The 16,155-nt window shown below is 35.8% G+C and overlaps 1 protein-coding gene across 1 annotated transcript in view; it reads left to right on the forward strand.

Annotated features, from left to right (window-relative positions):
* Positions 1 to 16,155, forward strand: part of LOC119646639 (cytochrome P450 4c3) — a 77,508-nt gene that overhangs the window by 26,538 nt on the left and 34,815 nt on the right. The window lies entirely within an intron of this gene.

The following is a 16,155-nucleotide window of genomic DNA, read 5'->3' on the forward strand; positions in this document are numbered from 1 at the left end:
AGTAGGTTTTTTAGGTTCCATAAAATTTCATGATTTTTAAATATTTTAATAAACCGGAAATGAACTTATTGAATTTTCATGAGGGTTTGATTCAAGAAAAGAACTTGAAAGCTATATTTAGTATAAAATTCTTAAACCAACCTGTTTTTTCGAATGATTTATACGTCAACACGTGCCCTTTGCCAGTTCTTATAGTATCTCTGAATTAAGTTGTAATTTATGCCACATGTATTACACAAATTCATTAACTTCTAGTTTATGTATTATTTATTATTTTTATATTTATATTCCAACAAAAGTACCCAAAGATTTTAAATTAGCTGTCCTACAACTATTTCAAGTTTAAATTAGTTTTTATCGTGTCCTAAAAACAGGAATGATAGAAGGTGTCTCATTTGGGGGTTTACTAATGATTCACTTTTTTGCTAACTACATATGAATGGTCCTACTTTGTTGAACTTTCGCCAAGCAATGGAGGCGATCATACATAGAATCACGCAGTGCAGCAATTATACATGTATCACGTTGCTGAGTACCATCAATAAGATATTCGCCGCTATTTTGCTAGGTCGGATAGCCCTATACGCCCAGAACATCATTGGCCCATACCAAAGAGGCTTCAGTCCAGGCAAACCAGCAACGGATTAGATATCCTCTCTGCGGCAAGCGATGAAAAAACGGTTGGACATTAGTTGCACCATCTATTCATTGACTTTAAAGCCACCTATGATAGCATAGCCAGGGTGAAACTGTTATTATTAGTCTGTTAACGGAAATTCGCACCGCGTCCTTAAAGAACTATTGTGCCCCTTTTACTTGTCATAGTGTACCTATTCATCATAGTAGGGTAAAACTGTACAAGGCCATGAAAGAATTCGGAATCCCGACGAAATTGATAAGACTGATCAGACTGACCCTGACCAATGTGCGAGGCCAGATATATGCACCATAATCAGTCTCGAAACCATTCAACATCAACAACGGTCTCAGACAAGGGGCCTTATCATGCGTCCTCTTTAACCTGGCCTTGGAGAAAGTGATTCGCGATGCAGATGTAAATGCAAAAGGCGCTCTTCAAGTCCGCCAAACTACTGATTAGTTCAGGAATACTATTAAGAAAAGCGACCCGCGGGAAGTATACATAATAGCTCTAATTTATGTGTTCAACTTGAACAAGCATCCAATAGTAGAACTTATAACGACCTACTGAGCCATTGAAGCAATGTTGATGACTTCGAATTGTATAATGCCCTCTTCCAGTCCTGAAAATTAATTATAAAGTTAACCTTTTTGAACATTGCCAACTTTCTCGCATTCCTCCTGCCTATCCAGGAATAACCTTGTTCCTATTGACATAATTTAAATATTGAAATCTTTGATATCGAATTCATCCATTACAGCGAAAGTGGGGGGTAAGTTTTTCTTCGCAGGACATGATCATCTGAACTCTTTTAATTTGATACTCATGAAAAGTATCAATTAGATTTTTCGAAACTGATAGTGAGTAAAACATGTAACAAGGTCAAGTGCAACAGATTTGCGTTTCCCAACTTTGCTACTCTTTTTACTTTAAGGCTCCCTTCATTTCCAAACACAATAATTTCTATTAATAAAAATATGAATAATATAACAAGGGAAAAAGAGGAAAAGAACAGAATTAAATTAAATAATAATAATAAAATTAAATATTAAAATTTACTTGAATTAATGATGTTGAAGACACTCGTATTCACTCTCAAAGTACGACCTCAAATCACGTGTCCATATACTTTCAATAGCAAGCGTTAATTTTATAGAATCACAAAACAGAAAAAAGGCGAATCTATGAAATATTAGTGAAATTTGGTGTTTGGATCAAAGCACAATGGATCCTGTTGATTATGGAATGCAGCCCCTCTCCGCCCTTGGTTTCCTGCATGCAATGCCTCAGACTGCCGCAATACATCGACCACGTCCTCCAACAGCAAAATCCGACTAACAATGAGCAATCTTGGCCGATAAAATCAGCGCCCCCTGATTGTTCTTACTGACCTGCATCTTTCAGTTTTTTAAGTATTCAAACTTCATCTATTCTTGGAGACTTCCGGCTTCTCGGATAATTCGTTAGAGTTGAACCTCGTTTGTCGTTGATCTCCCTCTTGCTTTACGCAACAATAGACGAATTGATCCGCCATTCGAAAACACTTTTCAGACCCATTTCATCATCAAAATACAGCCTTTGTACGACTTAAATAAATTTTTGTTAAAACCGGAAGTTTGCTGAATTAACATGCATTTGTTTTTTGGGAGTCGTGTGTCACAATTTTCCCGGTGTCCTTTCAAATTCAGATTTCGGTTGCGACGGGCATGACAAAGTTTGGCGAAAATGACCGCGCGTAAAAGAATTTCGTCCGTGTAGGCTGGAATTCATTTACATTTATAAAATAAAATACGCTTTGTATCTCTCCTCATCCATTCGTGGTATGAACGAATAGTTTCCACAATTTTAGAATTGTGGAAGTTCTGCTGCATGATTTATTTTTATTTTCCCTCTCCATTGATTTATTTTCTGCTTTGCTCCAACAATTCGGCTACTCACAAGTCTTTGGAACACACTCAATGAACTTTAGGAATCAATAGGAAATCAATTGTTTCCATCCCAATCACAATATTGGTTTTGAACCAAACAAACATTAAAAACCTTAAAAACTTCTGACTAGTGGAAATATGGACACCAGCAACTTTGCGTAGTTTCAAATAAAAAGCTTAAAGTGACGTTCTTTATGCTGCCTTGTCTAGAGGGCGTGGAGAAATTCAATGAACAATGACATCTTTCCTCAAACATCTCGACTACGCTGATGGCATCTGCTTGCTCTCTCACCAGATCATGGACTTTGGAAATGACTCTGGATTTAGAAAGAGAGGCAAGTAAAGTTGGGCTGAAGGTAAACACCAACAAAACCAAAGTTCTGGGTCTGACTGGAAATCGCGCGAAAGCCGCGATCAACTTGTATATCTAGCGAGCGTGATTTCTACGGACGGCGACTCCGAACTAGATGTTTAACGCATTAACCGCATTAACAGCGCTAGATCCGCTTTCGCTGCCCTGCCTAAAATCTGGAAATGCAGTTATCCCAACACTAAGATCAAGTTGAGACTGTTCTGTGCTAGTGTTCTTTCCGCGTTACTATACCATTCCAATTTTACCCATAAACTACCGGTCAACTAGAGCCATACGAGTCTCAATTAATTGCAACTAGCTCACAGAAAGAATAAGCCCCATCAGCATCTCCGGAATGAATACCGAACCAAACAGTTACTTTTTTCAAAGGTGCTAATAGCTATGAAAACACTTGTTATCGCTCCATTGACCAAATTTGACAATTTATCTTTTTTATGAAGCCACTCAGTCAAAAACGGACCTCGCCTTAGAAACTGTTTTCCCAGTGAAATTAGAGGTTTACTTTCATTTTCAGAGAGTCACTACCCAAGATATTGTTATTTGGATTTAGATCGATTTAGATAAAGTTTGTATAAACGTATATCCCCCCAATAATGTTTTAGAAATAACCAGTTCTGGAGAGCAACACGAACTCGATTAACTGAACAGCTCAGGCAGAACCACACTATTCTTAATGCATCTCAATCTCAATTCCATCTCAATATTATGAACTAAACAACACAACTCGCTTATCGTCATAATTATAACAGAAGAAATTAGTAGTTAACGTATATAACAACTTCTTGCCTCAAGGAATACTTTAATAAAATATTTGAAAAGTTTATAAACATTCTGGGAAACCGCATCTTTCGATGATGAAATGAAAAGTCTCAATGATTTGAAAATATATGTATATCAAAACGTTATGGATATGAACCCACCCTGTTGGTAAATGGGGCGCATCTAATCGTAAATTCTTTGAATCCTTTGAATCTTAGCGGGCACCTTTCATTTTGTTCAAGTGGTTGATTAGAAAGCAGAATGTGTAATGGATAGGCCAGAAGAGATAATGCTATACCGGTTTTAATTTAGAGAAAATATATTTTTTTAATTTCGAGGGCTAGTTACTTCCCTTAGCGCAGGTTGTTTGTATGTTGTTTGTCTGATCGATGAATTGACGTAAGATTTTCATGGTTTTTGGTTTAATTTAGATTTTAGAGTTTTCAATACAAAATATATTAGCATACTATTGCCACAATTCAAATTTTGATGGCTTTCATATTTTCAATATTATTTGCTTAAGATTCATGTAGTCAGTTAGCAATTAGTTAGCTCCTGGATAGAAATCGTGTTTCACTTGCTAATAATAGTAATATTTGCACAGATCGCTAATAGAGACCACCACCGCTGGATTTGTATCTAATCACAGCAAGTTATGATAAATGAAGCGTATCTTATTCTGCACTACAATACAATATTCGATATATTTTCGTAGCTTTCCTAATTGCTATTCAAGTTCAATTTACGCATTTATCTTTTTTGTATTCATCATGAGGGTTAGAAGTATTCACTTTTTAGTAGTGCTAGGGTTGAATAACCTATTAAACTAACCTGATTACGAAGTGTAGATAAATATATATCAGATTTCCTAGAGACATTATAAAAAGTCTTACATTGAATTAAATTTGAAACTATGCGAGTGCACTTTGGCTTGTTACTTAAGCTTCAACTAAAGCCCAAGTTATTAAATTTTACTCAACTATGAAATGCTATTTAGACGCGAAGATAAGAACCAATAACTCCCACTAGCGCTTTTATGGTAAAAAATTAAGATTCCACCACCCCGGCCCTACCTAATATTTCCATTTATTTTTCGTATAATATATTTCTGTTTGTCCACTATGCCATGATACATGGACATGAATCCCTCCCTCTCCTACCTCTCTACAGAAGTTCAATTTGTATCACAGCATCTTATTTTTAAGAACTTTTTTGGCGAATCACACCAGTACTAACAACCCATTTCCTCTCATTTTTGGATTACCTGTTAGCTCCAATGCTTTCAAATTTTAATAGTAACGATTTGAAACCTTAAGAGAAAAACAAGGAAAGCGAAGTTTAAACTCAACTAAACTCCAGTAAAAGATTTTAAGAAACTTTATCTTTTTCTTATGCTGATTCCCGAATCCACCATCTATGTAGGTGAACGTGGTTTTATCGCAAACGTCTAAGAGCCGCTTATGTGGTTTTGACCAATGAATGGTTGCTCACAAAGTTAAGGCTAAAGAGATATCTTTGTCCTAGACGAAACCTCAATTTTTGGTTTCTGCAAGAGATTTGTCTAGAAAATATTGACAAATGTGCGTCCTATTCAATTTATGAAATCCAATATTAATTGAATTCTGACTCACATCTTTCTCTATTACTACAAAGAAATGCGCATACTGTAAAATTTACTGCTCCATATCATTTGCAAATTTATTTTAAAAATGAAAATCAAAGGATCAAATCAATTTTTTTTAAAGAGAAACTTCACTTGATCTGTCTGTTTCTTTACCAATTTTTATAGAGGAGGAAACCTTCAAAGGACGATACCTTAAGCACAGCAGCGTGTGGGATTTTATATGCACTAAAATCCCATTGCCCCCTAACTCTTGACTCAAGACCAATAATTTAACACTATCGAATAGGAAAAACAAGTTTTTATTATCTCAAACAATTTAATCGCTAGAAATACCGCGTAATTTCACTCAGCCCTATTCACGTTTTCCCTTTCGTGTATACCTCCAATTCAAAATATACTTTGATATACGTATATATTCCCAAATTTCAACTTCGTCGTTCATATGAGATCACCTTATATGACGATGACGTCATACACGTCTTAGAGTGTGATAATTTCACGTAAAATACATAACTTTGATCTTCTATAACTTTGTTAATAATAGTTCACTTTTTGTCAAACTTTCCAAAATTATTTATTATGTTATTACCTTATTCCCTTAAGAAATTTTGTACTTCTATGATGGACTTAATTGGGGAGAGGGATTTCGGCTAAATTTCTAAAATGTGGCAACATACTATTATTAACATTATTTAAGCAGATATCGGAATGAGATGCCTTTTGAGGCCTAGATTTCGTGTAGATGCACCATTGCGATCCTTTTTCCGTTGGATAGGTTCTGAGAACGAGACCTGTTACAACTTTTGGGGCACACATTCTGAGCCTTCCCTTCCCTATGTTTTATCCAGCATCAAAAGTATCATCAGTTTCGGAAAGTGCTAATTGTGCCCTTCATTTGATACCTCACAGGATGTGCCCGACAGACAGGCAGACGGACAGACATTAGAATCGATTCTAATAATGTTTTGTTTTACACAAAACCTTAAAAAGTGCATAAGCAATCACACGCCATTTATTTAGAAACGGTTGCGCATATGTTGTTTTAAGTGTGAACCCTTTTACATCCACTGAATGATAGAATCTATGACATTGTGGCCCGGGACAGGACGGGCATTAGACCTGCATCTCTTATAGGAGTGCCCATAGTACACTTGTTCGACAGAGGAAACGCACATGTATAGATCCAATTTCCGTTACAGAAGTTGCTACTGTTTGATTACTCCAATCCGAATATGTATTGTGGGTTCCTAGTTAGGATCCAGTAATCAAACAACACAGTGATCCCCATGTGCAATTGAAGGAAGGATTTGGCATAGGAGTCATATAATTTACACTTCAGCATGTAGCCGATAATAGTGACACCTCGTGATCCTTATTTAGATCTCCATCTTCAGAATAGCTTGTATTGACAGAAGATCCTTCATCGCCTGATTTGATTAGTAGTAAGTGGAAATAACATATTGAATAATTACTAACTGAATGAAAATATAAATATTTCTATAAAAAAAATAAAGTTAAAAAATTGGTGTTAATTTTAGGCCAAACGTAGAGCATTTATTTACCGCATAAAACAAACCAATATTTTGGTAGTCAAACAACTCTTATTCAGTGGATTTATAGGCACTTACAGATTTTAAATGCATTAAAGAATGGAGTATTCGGTCGCTGAAATATTGATATACACTCTCTGAATGCACTGGAAAAAAAAGGCGACTGACTGCCCAAATATCGATATATATATACAATAAATAAATACACGGTGTCTTCTCCTTATTTAAAAACATAATACCTTAGATCCAAATTCAAAAAAACATAAAATTAAAATAAAGCTTTGATAAGGAAAACTGGTTAGTTAACACTTGCTAAAAAAACGGAAATGAGCATAATTAGGGTCTGGAACTGCGTTTTCCAAACAAAAGCACGTTTTCTACGTTAAAAGAAGAATGTATATTCTACATGGAGACAAGCATAAAATCTGCATTGTCGGACAGGACAATTTATTATCCTACGAATACAGTCACAGTTACCTTGAAAATTTTGTAAGATTTCAAAGCAACACTGGCTCCACTATTAACATACCTAGTTTTTTAAAATATCCAGTTTATAAAAAATTGCAACAAAAAGTATATTTTTTTTTTTGGGGAACAAAAAACGAGTTGCCTAAAGTTTCCTATTTTAAATATAATATAATATATGTGTGCATTTCTCAAATAATCACTCAGCGTAACTTACAATTCCATTTCACAAGTCGGCATACACAATAATATCCACTGCAATCAAGGTAGTCGCCTCCCTACACGGGTTAGGTAGACACCAAGGAAGGGTATAATTTTGTGTTTACATGTGAAACCGAACATCTTCTCTATTATATAAGACCAACTTTGTCTGTAACTACGAAATATAAAAACATGAAAAGATCCCTTAGTTAGAAATGATCTTCATCCCTGCACAAAAGGGAGGTGCACCCAAAAAATAAAATATAATTCTGCAATGAAACAGAGATCATTAAAGACTAGAAGATCACTAGATGCACCTACATTTCAAAAAATGCACCGAAGAAGCTGCTGTCCTTGAAATATTTAATCATATTGAAGACTTTCTTCTTCTTGCATTGATTTACATTTCTCGAAACGTATGTCAGTAAGCTACGTGACAATATCATCTACACATATTGAGTAATTTTGACCTTAAACTAAATATTGGTCTGCTCGAGTTAGCACAGTGGCGGGTTAATGCTCGCCGAAGCTTCAAAAATCGGCGGAAGACAAGTTTTTAGCTGATGTAAAGCATGTATCTGCGCCGGCTTCAGATATGTTTTCGTAATCTACTTCAAAAGGTGATAATTTCATCGTACGCAATCAGCCAAGCGCACATGATATTAAAAAATGTTGCTTCTGCATCTTAATTGCTGGGAAATTAACGTATTTTTCGGGCAATTTGTTCATCTTAATTGGTCTCTATGCAAATAAACCTACGACAATGACTAGTTTTAGCAATTCAACAAAGTTTCGAACTGCAAATTCAATATAGTGAAGGATATGTAAATTTGCTCCTACATTCCACGTACCTCACTTTTCAGAATTATGCGAAATGTTAAACTAAACGTATACTGATATTAAATTAGTAGGAAAAGTCATTCAACCATGCTTTGTTTAAGTTTTTGTGCCAAAATTAATAGATACACGTTTTCTGCTCTACTTCAAAAAGCGCAATATTTATATTCAATATTGACCAATGAGCACCTTAACGATCTTGCTTCCTACTCAATGTGTAATTTCTTAATATCTTTATTATTTGTATTCAATTTACCTACTTGAATTGTTAAAATTTGACAGCCAAAATTATATTTGCAAAAATATGCCTCCACACGGATTATGCGAAAAATTAAGTTTTTCTATTTGAAGCGGGCGCTAAAAAAGAATTTATATTGAAGCCAAATGGGCAATAAATGTTTTATTTTGACTTTATAACGATCGTAACGCGTTTTGATGATCGTGTAAAAATTAATTATTGAAATGGATTCACTATTAAACAGAGTAAACTCATTCAACAGAAGTACCAATAACATTTATTAGATGAGCTTAAGTAGAGGTTTTATGTGTTTCAACTTCTAATCTTACATTGACACTGTAAATTAGTACATAATAATTATTGGTACTACTCTATGGTGTGCTTTTTGTTTGCCAAGAAAAAGTGATAAAGTACAAACAGTGTAAATGGTTAGTTTTTTATGTTTCCAGTGACCATACACAGCCTATGATACTACCAAAGGCAAATATACGAGTACATGAGGTATCTGTATATTGGAGTCTAGACTTCCGAAATTCATTAGCATATTTACTGAAAAAATAATAAAAGTTACCAGGAAAACAGTGAGAATTTACTCTATTGAATGAATGAAATTGTTATATATGCTATACATTGTATGCAAAAATTTTTTGTTCCTTAACCGCACCAATGTGTAATTACGCACGTATTCCTAATATTAATTGCTTTTGCAACGAAATGGGAGTACCATTTCTTCGGATATATGTAGGGAGTTAATACCTTTGTATATTATTAACTATTAAAGTTAAATTCATTTTTAGATTGAATGTTTGGTAACCATCAAATTGTGACATTATTACCTGTTAAAGTTAATTATATTCAAAAAGTTGGAAAGGATAAGTATCCACCGACTCCATTTAATCTAATATTTTAAATCAGTACCATTCTTCGAACGTGGTTTAATTTTTGCCATTGAACCTCTTTCAAACCGAAACAATCCTTCCTTTGTAAAGGCATTCAAAGTCAATCAACATCTACCTCAACTTCCGTTGAGATATAAAGCCTCTACTAGAGGATGCAAATATATACTCGCTTTGAAGACTACCCACCAAACGAGGTCAGTTTAAAAGCATGATTAATGCCTTATTATCTGGCTGAAGTTACCGCATTCTATGCACCTGCATCTGTGCTCTCATAATAAGGACCGCGACTTTCTTCATACTTCTGGTAAATTATTTACCTTACATACTTAGCTTGGTTCGTTCGATGAAGTGGTCACTATCTTATTGCAAGTTTGTAATTAATTGAAGGCTAGATGGAAATGTTCTCTTTATAACAGCGTCGGTGCAATATCAGTATTTTTGCGATGTAAAACAATATCAGATGGGCAGATTGTTTGAAAGTGCCTCTCAAAAATCCTTGCCACATGAGTTAATCGGATATTGCACAAATACATCAATGGATCGATATTACCAATTGTATTATATTTGATAACCGCGTTTTTCAAAGGGATGAATAGAGATACCCTGTATCGACTTCAGGGAAAAATTGTTCATACTATAGATAACAGATAAAGTACTTGTCAAATCGTGTTAAATATCTCTCGTTTCGACGACGAGAAGACGATTAAATTCTAAGCGATCAATGCTTACTACTTCTGTGCGACTTTATGTATCTTTAAAACCGACTCGCATGATTCTTCTAATCTTATTGCATATTGCAGAATCTTCTAAAGCATTGTCTTTACTTTCTAATAAAAAATTTCAAAACAATAGCTTAGATTGGCTGTTAAAACTGATTAAAGAAATAGATTAAGTTTCCCTTTATTGACTGAAATTATTTATTAAAAATAATGTTTGTTAACAAAAAAAAACAAATCTCTTTCTATGAACATACTGATGAAGGGGAAAATTGGTACGGTATTTGTGATTTCTAGTAAATAATTTTAGCCAATATAGAAAAACTCCCCTCAATCTAACCTGTTTAATAAAAAAGAACCTATCAAAAAAATCGAAGGCGATTTTAGAAAAAATGGTTTGCAGTGATCGTCCCTCAAATGTTAAATTTAAAAAATTGCATTGTATTGAAATGAAAGGAGCAGATTGTTTTTTTTTTAATTAGGAACAATCTTAGTATAGTTAATCGCATAGATCGATATCTCAGAAACCAATTCCTCCCTGCTTACAATCTAAATCAAAAAAATCTTGGCCACTATTTTTATTTGATAAACTTGTCAGTATACTCAATTTGCGTGCTTGCCATTTAAATATCCGGAGTTTTTGGTTAATATGCCATAATTGTTTCTAAATTACAGTGGAGCGATCTCAAAATCAGTAATCATCCTTCACTCCAACTATAAACTTGAATATTAATTATTTTTAGAATACCTGAGAACGGGCATCATTCTGAAGATATAAGGACAGGTGCAAATGTGTTAACAGTGCAGGTGTTTTGAGTATAACTTACAAACCAAACTACTGAAATTTTCATTCCAACTATGGCTATCCTTTGCAATGTTTGATTGATGAAGTCCTGAACCGTCGTAAGGAATGTTGCCTATGCCGAACTGCACTTGCATTAACTATTCTCGCCTGTCCAGCAGTATTTATGTCTGTCTCAGATTTCCATTAGTAGAATTTTTGTTATAATAAGTCATCAATACTTGCTTAGGCATATTATCGACAATACTATGTGCCCTCGTGATTCGTCATTTTGAATCACCCGGAGGCCACCTTGTAGTAGTAGGATAGTCTGATGAAGTTGTGTACTACTCTAAGAGTGTCCGAAACACATGAATATGGAACTAAATGATTTCAACTCTAAAGGCGGTGAGGAGTCACAGACTTCAGATCCACCAGAAATTTTCAGCAATCAAGTGGCGATGGAGACACGGATTTCAGAGGCCTCATCAGATTCATATTCCCCCATAGAGAAATCTGTGACAGACTTGCTTTCCACTTGAGTTGAAACGCAGCACTTAGTGTCTGCGGCGCAATCAATCAAAAAGAAAAGTGTAACAGTTTTCATAATTTGTCTACGTGCGGTTTGTCCGTGGTACTATTGTTTAATTGTTCCAGAAAACGGGCGAGGAAGGTTCCGTGAAAGGAAGCTTCAGCCGCCAAGGAGAGGCGTTTCATATTACACTACACTTATGCCTGCAGTTTCCGGAGTGACCGGATAGCTGAGTGGTTAGAGCACAAGGCTGTCGTACGGAAGGTCGCGGTTCAAATCTCGCTGATGGCAGAGGGATTTGTATCGTGATTTGACGTCGGATACCAGTCGACTCAGCTGTGAATGAGTACCTGAGTTAAATCAGGGTAATAATCTCGGGCGAACGTAAACTGACCACTTGCCTCCTAGAGTGTTCTGTAGTGTACCGTTACGGTCTTGAATGAAGTGCTCTAACACACTTCAAGGCCCTGATCCAAGATGGATTGTTATGCCAACGATTATTATTATGCCTGCAGTTTGCAGCATGCCAAAGTTTCTTTCTATCTGCTGGTAGCAATGTTGGGACAGTTGCAGGACGGCCCTTATATATTTCTGTTACAAGAGCCATGGATTTGGTTCAACAAAATCTATGGTATTCCATCAGTAAAAGGGGCTAAGGTATTCTTTGATGAGGTCATGCTACAATACCCGATTAACGGCAAGAGAGGAAACATCATAATTGCCTCTGCTTACATCATAGTTTCCGCTACTATAGCTGATATCATGGCTGTGAATGCAGGCTGCGCCTCTACGTTCGTAGGAGAAACGAACTAATTAACCTAACAATCTGCACTTCAAAGTGGGTACGGTTGAGTGGAGGCTGGCTCAGTCGAACTACTCGTATTGCCGGCGAATAGTCTGTAATACAGACACAGAATCCCCTCCAAATTGGGTAAATTTCAATGAACTTCTTGGCAACAAAGTAGAACTTGCTAAGCAACTCTGAATGCCATTCCTTTAGAGTGTTTTGAGGAGGCCTTTCTCTAGCAATAAGGGCTAACACGGTAGTATCAACCAGACGACTTAATAAGAATGAAAACTTGTGGACTTCAGGACAACGTGGATACAAGAGGGTTGTTGAACACTCGAAACTAGACTCATCTAGAACATACTATGGAAAACTAGAAAACGAGAAAGAGATTTCAAGATTGTGCAGAACCCGTAAAAGGAATGAGTTAGACTCTCTAGCAAAACCGGAACATTCTCCAGAATGGAACCAATACAGACTCTCTTTGAAGTACGCCATCCGAAAGAAAGTGTTGCAAGGGAAGCTTAAAATAATTCTTGCTGGTTGAGGATAGCCGTCGCAAAAAGCACTAAGGTCACACCCTGAATCGAGCTGCCACAGCTTATGTAGTAATGTAAATTTATACGGCTATCATCAGGTCGATGTTTGCATGCGCAGCGTGGTAGGTTACGGCACTGTAAGGTAGCCTCAAAACCAATAAGCACGACATCCGAGGCAGCTCTAAAAGCATTATTACATTATTCAGAGAGTACCTCATAAACTAATTCGTTTATATCTATAAGGATACAATGGAAGGGAGTAGCATTATCTTTCAGGCTGAAGTGTATGTGATATTAAGGGCAGCAACCTAAGTGATTGGCGAGCAACTAAAGGGTAGACACATAACAATCGGCAGGTATAGTCAAGGTGGGCTAGGTATTGAACAGTCCTTCGGTATTCTTAAAAATCATTCAGGAATGTTAAATCCTCAGATGTCTTAGAAAAAGAGGGCTCAATTTCCAACCATGCTGGAACCAACAATTGGACTGTCAATAGCGATAGCTACTGTTGCTATCAAAAGCTGTTAATACGCTTTCTATAAGGATCCTCACCTCGCCCCCTACCCAAATAAATTTGAAGAAAACAAACTACAAATAAAACCAGCATCCAATAGCGCTCGAGAAGCTGTGAAGAATCATGTGAATTCATAATTTTTATATAATGATATTTGCGAATTGTGTGTGAAATATTGTTTGGGGGCTGTATGCATGGAGGATACAAAAAATAGTTAATAAATATTTTTGTAACTACGGAATTCTGTTTCGAATGTAAACTCGAATTATTGTCCAAATTTAAAAACAAATTGAAATATTGAAACGGATAAAAGTAGATATTTTACCGTAGACTCTGCTAAATAATCGCAGTGAAACTCTGCACTCTTGTATTCTACAACATAAGAAGTGGACATTTTTGAGTCATTCTGGCCCGTCTGTGGCGCCACCCAGGACGGGACTAATTTCTTCAAGAAAATGAAGACACAAAGAGATATCTAAACATAGTGGCGTCCCTCCACAACAGTGTATCGTTGTCGCAGAAATCAACAGAAGATGCACCTCTTGTTCTGCTATATTTATCAGACGGGGTGAAATAAATCAACTTCTTCTAAGATGAATTATTCCTGCTGTGCTCCTTACTCCCCCACCGATTGTTCCGACAGGTTATTCACTTTTCAAAAGATATCCGGAAGTCCTTTTCTTAAATAGCTTTTGTTAAATGCGGGATAAATTGACTTCGATTCTGAATATTACAAATGTGTCATCACTCCAAGTACAGCTAATGGGCTGGTCCACCTTCTCGTGAAATGTAAGTTAAATAACCGAAACGGTTCTTTTTGGAATTCTGAATCCATACGTTTAACGTTAAAAACGAATTTTTTTATTCACTGGCTTCTGCTTTTTTCTGTTTAGTTAGTGGGGCTCTTTCTGCCGGACTGGCTTTATGAAATAAAACGGAGGGAAGATGAGGTTCTATCAACTCTGAAAACACAAAACAATTTTTGCGTGTGAGTATTGAACAAAAATATTCACCAGCGAAAAAAATGGCCATAAATTCTCGCTCACAGCCTAAACAAACATGTCTGGTCGGTTGGCCGATCATTTCTCATTCGATCACCGTCCGCTTAAAGAGTCCAAACTGACAGGCCAGACCCTCCCATCCACGTTACGGCCGCTGGTCAAATGCGGACTATTCAGACGTAACTGACAGGTAGAACTCTACGTGAATGGAGAGAATTAGGCTAATATAATTTCGTGTGGCGCTTTTTGAGGGAAGATTTTTCCGAAGACTAACAAAATTTGAAGTACATGCACAGGGCCCACATAATTTTCCCCCCAAATCCAGATTTTTTCTCTACAGTCCTGCAATCTCCGTCTTGACCGGACAATGGAATTAAAAAAAGGAAAAAAAACAAAAAGGTTCTTAATTTGTACACTTTTGACAATAAAATTTTATTGAATGGGAAAATGAATAATAGTAATAATCGATGGGGCAGCAGGCCAATTTTTAGCCAGGCCTTTCAAGGCCTAGTAAAATAAAAAGAAAACGACTACAATTTTGAGATACCATATACCTCCGTTCGCTCTCTGCTTTCAAGGACTGCCCGGTTGAAAGTTTCGATAAAGAATGCCAACTGGAATTACAGTAGGAACAACAACGAACAAGAAAAAATTGAACGGAGGAATACAGTTTGCACAGCGGTCATTCAACCAAAACAATTAGGTGCCACGCATCTACTAAAATACTTTTCTTTTAATTTTTCCGCAGATTTTTTATGGCCTGGAAAGTAAAATAATTTATTAGTATCCAAAAAATATCGAATGGAGCAAATTAGAACAATTAGTTCTCTAGATATAATTATAATACGAAAGTCACGAAGAAATTTGCAGAATTTAAGAAAAGTCTTGCAAAGAAAATTGTCGAAAGTAGATAGCAATCTTCTCAGATCTCTGGAAAACTTACTATCCAGCTATACGTGTACTCACATGCATACACCCAAAATACTTTCTTAAATCTTTTTGCGAAAGGTGAAAGTAAATAATAGATAAGTATCTCACTCTGGAGCATCCACGTTCAACTAAGTATGCATACGAGTGCAAACATGTGTATGTATGTAACTAAATAATCATTAAAACTGTGACTAACACATACTATTTTCGTCAGATAAATATCGTGAGAATTGTCAGATAATTTGGTTAAAAAAATCTACAAGATACCTGCGAAAGCTCCCAACTTACAAATATGGAACTGGGTGTTGATACCAAGTCTCGAGTTTTTTGTTAGTTGATTCATTTAAGTGTTTAATTTGATCATTACCATTGTATATAATGTCGTTTTTGAGTTACTATAACTTCTGTGAATAATGTATATAATTGTGTGAATGAAATTTCGCCAATTTGACGATGTAGGGTATGCGTGTGATTGCGGTTGTAACTAAAACAATGCACTTATTAATCACGGTGGAAATAAATATTGAAATACTTATAAAGGTGTGACATTATGAAAGTTTGAAACAATTTAAAATGCCGGAAAATTCGCATGGTAATTGGAGCAAGAAGCACTTTGCTATCAGCGACCAAAAACGCTATACAAACACTAATTGCAACAGTTTCTCTTCTCATTTTCCAACAAGATTTTTTGCAAATAATGGGCAACCGTTGCAAAGAATAAATTAACAAATTATTCTTCTCAATTGTTAATGGTTTCAGCGCGTGAAAAAATTAGTCCAAGGTGAATGGATTATAGAATGTATGATTTTCTGAACAAAAACTCCCTAAAAGAAGTCAGTTT

The sequence above is a fragment of the Hermetia illucens genome, chromosome 1 (genome assembly GCF_905115235.1).
Source record: "Hermetia illucens chromosome 1, iHerIll2.2.curated.20191125, whole genome shotgun sequence".
In the NCBI taxonomy this organism is placed as follows: Eukaryota; Metazoa; Arthropoda; class Insecta; order Diptera; family Stratiomyidae; genus Hermetia; species Hermetia illucens.